The following is a 7,877-nucleotide window of genomic DNA, read 5'->3' as shown; positions in this document are numbered from 1 at the left end:
AATCCTATTAAAGTGCTGGAGCTGTGAACTGATCTGAGTCCTGGAAAACAATGTACAAGAAAGTACCCTCAAAGTCACTAGACTGCACTTACCTCAGTGATATCACATTATATAAAGGTAGGGGAATATTATGCTGTGGAAAATTATGCAAAGGATAGATTCCAAGAAAATTGGGAAAATTTGTATTAACTGAGTGAAGTGAGTACAATCAGGTGAACAATTTACACGACAATCCCACCATTATCAAGGAAACCACTTCCAGGACTTAGGACAAATTGTCGATCTCCTCTCCCTCCCCAAAGTCAATTAGCGTGTGCAGTGGTGCTCAGGGTGTGCGCGCCTGGGCTTTTCTCCCCAGGCTCAGGCCCATAAAACGCAGTTGGCTCAGATAACTCTGCCTCCGTGAGCGCCTCAAGAAAGGCTTGCTAATTGAAGGCTATCCTCCCCTAGGGGACCGCCTTTATTTCCCAACACAGGCCACGTCTTCTATGTGGGAAATACTCATCATTAACCTTTCCCTGGACTGTAGCCAAGAGGTAAAAACGTGCGTTCTCAAAATCACGTACACGTTTTGCAAGATGTCAGTGTGACCAGTTACAGCAACATTTAGCTAAGGGGCAGCGAGATGACACAGCAGTCAGGACTTCAGGAGCTGCGTGACCCTGAACCGGATACTTACCCCAACTTCCTGGCAAAAAAAAAAAGTGATATTTTCGTTTTTTTGTTTGTTTATTCCCAAACTACACTCAAGCCTAGGGTCAAAACGTAATACATTTAGAGGCGGGGTCCTGAGGGGCAGTTCTGCGACGGAAGTTACTTCAGCTTCCGCCTCCTCGCAACTGACCCTCCCAGGATGAGCCGGAGCCCGGGCCGCCGCCGACCCCCGCACCTCCTTGCCTTGCACAGCTCTGAGGAACTCGGTCAGCCGCCCGAAAGCAGTACACGGCAGCGACCGGACTCCGTCGGCCCCGCCCCCGGAGGGATTCCGAACAGCGGCCGTAACCGGACCCGACCCCGCCCACCAAATCCCTGCAGTTCCTGGACTAAAACTCTTCAACTGCCCCGCCACCAGAGCGACCCGGAAGCGGAAGCAGAAACGTCCGCTCGCACGGGGCAGAGTGGAAAGGAAGGGGAGGAGCTAAACAGCCTGTGCTGTTTCTAAACTAAAGAAAGCCTGCGCGTTCCCCGCCTCCTTCCGGCTCTCCTCCGAAGGGCGTGAACCATATTCACGTGTCTGATGTAGCCAATACGTGCGTTCCATTTGGTAGTTATATTTATTACTTAGAGAGGGTAAATTATTTGGGGGAAGGGGGGAGGAAGGGGAGGAGTGATAATGATGGCAAAAAAAAAAAAAAAGAAAAAAGAAAAAAGAAAGGAATACTTAAATCGAAGACCGCAGGGTGGGGGAGGGGTTGTTCACTAAAAGCTGAAACTAGCCACTTTTGGAACTGCTGTGTCAATTATATATTTTAACCGCTCCCCACTCCAGCTTTCATAATTTCACATGCGATTTTTTTCCTATTCTTTTTGTATATCAAAATGATGATCATTGTCAAGTTGATGTTAAAAAAGAAAAAAATTACGGCAGTTTTCCTTTGAACAAAAGTAGCCAAAGAATTGATTCCCCTTTTCCAGATAAGGACACCAAGGCCAGACTGGTGAAGTAATTTGGCCAGAATTCCACAGCTAATAAATATCAGCGCTAGGATTTGAACTCAGGCTTCCAGATTTCAAATTCAACTCATTTCTGGTTAACGAGATGATCTCTTAGATTTCTAGTTTAATGATCCTATAAAACATCCAGATTAGGCTTTGAGTAATCAAGATTGAATAAAGGGCTTTACCATATCTACCTCGGGTAATATGAATTGGCTAAACTTTTATGGAGGGAAAGTTCTGCGTCCCTGCTTAAATTCCCATGATCCCCTAGGTCTAGAATTCATACTTGGGGGCCCCTGAATGACAAGAACATTTCTTTTGCTAGAACAATCCTTGCATACATTACACACTTTGACTGCATTTCCCTCTTAGGGAACTCAGCCCAAGTTCACTTTCCTGTTCTTTGATCCCAGTTTAGTCTTAATCAGATCAGGAAATCTCCACATGGCTAGGGGAACAATTGGATATTTCATCAACAATATTTCATTTCATCATCGTCCCTCTTTAATCATTAGCTATTGAGGATATCATCTCCCTTTCCTATCCCCTTTGTCTTCTGACTTTTTTTTTTTTCTTTTTTTGCTATCATTGTGGACAAGCTGGGGAGAGTCAGGCAGCTGAGATGACAGTTACGTTAGTTTAAAATTGGTTGACCTACCGCTTTTGGCCAAGATACAACACCCTCGAGAATAGTTGTTTAAAGAGTCATGTTAACTTGAAGGGATTCTTTTAGCCTCCATGGGCAAGTCATCTAAATTTTCACAGCCTCAGTTTCCCCGTGCTCAAACAGGGATGATAATATCTGCATGTAGCAGGGCTCAGTGGCTGGTGATCCCTGGCCCTCATGCTTGCATCAGAGTGGGAGAGAAGCTGTCCTCAGGGACACTCCCTGTTCAGATGAAGTCACAGATCTGATCAAGAGCAACGGCCCTGGTTAGGCAAAGGTCACTTAAAGTGGAGAGACCACTGGGCTTGTGTTGATTCCAAGTCAGAAGAGGGATTTGAGTCAGTATCACTCCCTATAAGAGATTGGGCAAACTGTCTGCCCCTCTGGATGTCCGTTTTTCATTTTTAAAGGAGAGGGATAGACTGAATGAACTTTTTGATCACTCCAGGCCTAACATTCTGCATTTTATTTTATTTTATTTTTATTTTTTTGCTGAGGCAATTGGGGTTAAGTGACTTGGTCTGCATTTTAAAGACTTCTAATTTAGACTTTCTTTGTTCTAAAGGTCTCCCACCTCCACCTGAGGCTCTGATATTCTGCATTCCCTTTGAACCTCTGAGGGTCTGCCATATAAAAAAGAAATAATTAAATAATTTCATCCGACACTTCATAGAAAAGACTAGTCCATTTCTTCATATCACAAAGGGAAGCCGGCAGCATATCCTTTATCCCAGATAGTCTAACACCCACTTTCTGCTTCTCTCTGTGAGAAATAAACCTTTGCCCTCTTCCTTACCCCCTTTCACCAGTCTTTGGCCACCTTCCCCTCCACTTACTTGGCTCCATCCAGACTATAATCATAGCTCGGAGGAGCATCTTCCTTCCTGGGGAAATCACGCATTTCATTCATTCCCCAACATTTATTATGCACCTAGTATGCAAGCTGGAGAAAATGCTAGTGATAACACTAGGTGTCGCCCTGGATTCTGAGTTCGCCTCATTTACCCCTCTCAACCAGTAAGGGGCCCGGACTGAAAGAGGACCGCGGCCAGAGGTAGAAAAGAGAGAGAAAGGGAAAGGGAGAGAGGGGAAGGGGTGGGGGGGCGCTAGAGGGGTGTGTGTGTGTGTGTGTGTGTGTGTGTGTGTGTGTGGCAGACTCTTCGAGGTCCAGACCTCGAGGCATCCAGAGCTTTGCACTACCCGCTCCCGCCAAAATCCTACAGACACGAGGAAATACAGGCAGTGCTATCTTTCGGGTTCACACAGCCTTACACAAAGCTTAGAAAAGTCACAATCCCCACCTTTAAGGAACTTATCATATTAGGGGAAAGGTGGAATAAGAAAGAAACAGATAATACAAAATACTGTATAATAACAATATCAGTGGTGCTATGAAGCTCTTGGGGAGATCAGGGAGGCTTCCTGAAGGAGGTGGCATTTGAGTTGGGCTTTAAAGTAAAACCCCCACAAATCTTATGGCAAAAAAGAATCTCAGGTAATTACTTCAGGCTCCAGGTAAGCAGAGCTCTGGAGTCACTTTTGGATGGATCTATTTTTAGGTAGCTTTTCCTTATGCTAAGCTAACATCTGCTTTTTTCTTTCCCCTCCATTCTTAAATACCTCCTAAATTTCCCTAATGCCTTCTTCCCTTCTAATGTACCCAGGGTTCTATCTTGTTTGTTTCCCTACATCCCCAACTATACAGAACCCAGCCTGGAATCCCAATACTTTCTCCGTCTCTTCTTTTCCTTCCTGGGGTGCTCTTCTTGAGAGGCCTGAGGTTCCAGAAAGGAGATCCTGAACACAGTCCTCAGGGAAGCTGCTGGCCATGGAGATCAGGGAGATCTGCAGAAAGGCAGAGGTTTCAGGGGAGGTAAAGTCCTTTTATCAAGTGCTCTCTATGTGCCAGGCAATGTGCTAAGGGCAGAAAATAGAAATGCAAACAAAAAGAAAGAGTACCTTCCCTAAAGGAATTTTTTTTTTTTCCTGAGACAGTCGGGGCAAAGTGACTTGCCCAGGGATACACAGCCAGAAAGTGTTAAGTGTCTGAGGCCAAATTTGAACTCAGGTCCTCATGACTTCAGGACTGGTGCTCTATTCCACTGCACCACCCAGCTGCCCCAATAATTTATTTTTTAATGGGAGAAAATAATACATTAAAGGGAGCTGCAAGTTTGTATATGTATGAATGTGTGGGGAGAAGATAGCTATTTGGGGGGAAGGAATGGTGATGAAGCCTGATAAATCCAGGATGCCTGGTTTAATTTAATTTATATTTACAGAGGAAATGAAAACTTTTAATTTAACCAAAGTTTTCTTAGTTTTATATTTTGGATAAGTAAAAGTGTCTTTCCTCAAAAAAGAAATACAAGGAGGAATTCAGCAATGGGAGGAGGGGGCTAAAGGTACTGAAGGAGAAGGCAGAAGACAGGACAAGACTGTGAAGGGAGGAAGAAAAATAGAATTACTTAGGGGTCAGTCCAAGAATAGGGAGGACTTACATAAGGAAAGGAAGTTTCCATGGGGATGGTGGGTTCTGGGAAATAGGGTAAGAGAAAGGATTCAGGGATTTTATTAGCATCAGTATCAGGATGTTGCTGTCATATCCCCACTTCTCAAAAATCTACTAATTACCCCAAAATATATCATGCATGTTATATGTGCATTCAGTTTAACAATTCTCTGTACACAGGAGGCAAATTTTTTGCTTTATTTTTCAATTAACAAGCCTTTATTTTCTCTCCCTACTAATTACCCATTCACATCTAAAAGAAAAACAAAATCCTTGTGACAATATAGTCAAGCAAAACAAATCCATATATTATTCACGTTCAAAAATATTTATTTCCCTGTGCAGAAATGTTTGTAGTAGCCTTTTTTTTTTTTTTTTTTTTTTTTTTTTTTTTGGTAGTGACAAGGAATCATTTGGGGAATGGCTAAAGAAGTTATGATATATGAATGTAAAAAGATATTATTATTCTATAAGAAATGATCAGCAGGATGATTTCTTTTTTATTTTTTAAATTAATTTTATAATTATAATTTTTGACAGTACATATGCATGGGTAATTTTTTTTTTTTACAACATTATCCTTGCACTCACTTCTGTTCTGAATTTTCCCCTCCTTCCCTCCACCCCCTCCCCTAGATGACAGGGAGTTCCATACATGTTAAATGTGTTATAGTATATCCTAGATACAATATATGTTTGCAGAACCTAATTTCTTGTTGCACAGGAAGAATTGGATTCAGAAGGTAAAATTAACCTGAGAAGAAAGACAAAAGTGCAAATAGTTTACACTCATTTCCCAGTGTTCCTTCTCTAGGTGTAGCTGATTCTGTCCATCATTGATGAACTGGAACTGAATTAGATCTTCTCTTTGTTGAAGATATCCACTTCCATCAGAATACATCCTCATATAGTATTGTTGTTGAAGTGTATAATGATCTCCTGGTTCTGCTCATTTCACTCAGCATCAGTTCATGTAAGTCTCTCCAAGCCTCTCTGTATTCATTCTGCTGGTCATTTCTTACAGAACAATAATATTCCATAACATTCATATACCATAATTTACCTAATCATTCTCCAATTGTTGGGCATCCATTCATTTTCCAGTTTTTAGCCACTACAAAAAGGGCTGCCACAAACATTTTGGCACATATAGGTCCCTTTCCCTTCTTTAGTATTTCTTTGGGATATAAGCCCAGTAGTAACACTGCTGGATCAAAGGGTATGCACAATTTGATAACTTTTGGGGCATATTTCCAGATTGCTCTGCAGAATGGTTGGATTCTTTCACAACTCCACCAACAATGTATCAGTGTCCCAGTTTTCCTACATCCTCTCCAACATTCATCATTATTTTTTCCTGTCATCTTAGCCAATCTGACAGGTGTGTAGTGGTATCTCAGAGTTGTCTTAATTTGCATTTCTCTGATCATTAGTGATTTGGAACACTCTTTCATATGAGTGGAAATAGTTTCAATTTCATCATCTGAAAATTGTTCATAACCTTTTACTATTTATCAATTGGAGAATGGCTTGATTTCTTATAAATTAGAGTCAGTTCTCTATATATTTTGGAAATGAGGCCTTTATCAGAACCTTTAACTGTAAAAATATTTTCCCAATTTGTTACTTCCCTTCTAATCTTGTTTGCATTAGTTTTGTTTGTACAAAAGCTTTTTAATTTGATGTAATCAAAATTTTCTATTTTGTGATCAATAATGATCTCTAGCTCTCCTTTGGTCACAAATTCCTTCCTCCTCCACAAGTCTGAGAGGTAATGTTATGAGAGGTTATGTTCCTCAGGTCTGAGAGGTTATGTTCCTCTAATCTATTTATGATCTCATTCTTTATGCCTAAATCATGGACCTATTTTGATCTTATCTTGGTATATGGTGTTAAGTATGGATCCATATCTAATTTCTGCCATACTAATTTCCTGTTTTCCAGCAGTTTTTGTCAAATAATGAATTTTTATCCCAAAAGTTGGGATCTTTGGGTTTGTCAAACACTAGATTGCTATAGTTATTCACTATTTTGTCCTGTGAACTTAACCTATTCTACTGATCAACTAGTCTATTTCTTAGCCAATGCCAAATGATTTTGGTGACTGCTGCTTTATAATATAGTTTTAGATCAAGTATACCTAGGCCACCTTCATTTGATTTTTTTTTTTCATTAATTCCCTTTAAATTCTCGACCTTTTGTTCTTCCAAATGAATTTTGTTGTTATTTTTCCTAGGTCATTAAAATAGTTTCTTGGGAGTCTGATTGGTATAGCACTAAATAAATAGATTAGTTTGGGGAGTATTGTCATCTTTATTATATTCGCTTAGCCTATCCAAGAGTACTTAATGTCTTTCCAATTAGTTAAATCTTACTTTATTTTTGTGGCAAATGTTTTGTAATTTTGCTCATATAATTCCCAATAGGATGATTTCAGAATACCCTGGAGAGACTTACATGAATTGATGCTAAGTGAAGTGAGTAGAACCAGAGAACATTGTACAACAAGATTATGTGATGGTCAACTGGCTCTTTTCAGCAACAAAGTGATTCAGGCCAATTCCATAGACTTGTGATTAAGAGAGCCCCAGAGAGAGACTGTGGGGACCGAGTGAAGATCACAACATAGTATTTTCACCTTTTTTTTTTTTTTGGTTGTTAACTTGTTTTTTCTTTCTCATTTTTTTTCTCTTTTGATCTAATTTTTCTTGTGCAGCATAAATGTGGAAATATGTTTAGAAGAATTGCACATGGGGCGGAGACAAGATAGCAGAGAAGATACACGCAAATTTGTAAGCTCTCTCTCAATACCAACTAGTTAAATCAGCCTCAAAAGTAATGCTGGACTGATAAAAACCACAAGGATTAGAAGCACAACTTACCAGCCGAAGAGAATCTGGAATTTTGACAGAAAAGGTCGGTTGCGAGGGGAGGAAAAAAAAAAGATCAGCACAGACAGAGTTGTGCAAGGGGCTAGCACACTGTGCCAAATGGGCTGGGGAGAACTCTGGGATCAGAGAAGCCACTGAGATAGAGGAA

General features: G+C 40.7%; 1 long non-coding RNA gene across 2 annotated transcripts; it reads left to right on the top strand.

Moving 5' to 3' along the window:
* Nucleotides 1-736: 736 nt before the first annotated feature.
* LOC141551500 (uncharacterized) lies at nucleotides 737-7,877 on the top strand. 2 transcript variants are annotated; one of them, XR_012484884.1, is made up of 3 exons: nucleotides 737-1,250; nucleotides 5,653-5,811; nucleotides 7,555-7,877. It is a non-coding gene; the product is annotated as an uncharacterized LOC141551500 (long non-coding RNA). The 2 variants fall into 2 exon arrangements; XR_012484883.1 differs by having other exon boundaries at nucleotides 739-1,264.

Source organism: Sminthopsis crassicaudata, chromosome 1, assembly GCF_048593235.1.
Source record: "Sminthopsis crassicaudata isolate SCR6 chromosome 1, ASM4859323v1, whole genome shotgun sequence".
Lineage (NCBI taxonomy): Eukaryota > Metazoa > Chordata > Mammalia > Dasyuromorphia > Dasyuridae > Sminthopsis > Sminthopsis crassicaudata.
The sequence above is the reverse complement of the archived record's forward strand: the minus strand, read 5'-3'. Positions and strand labels throughout refer to the sequence as shown.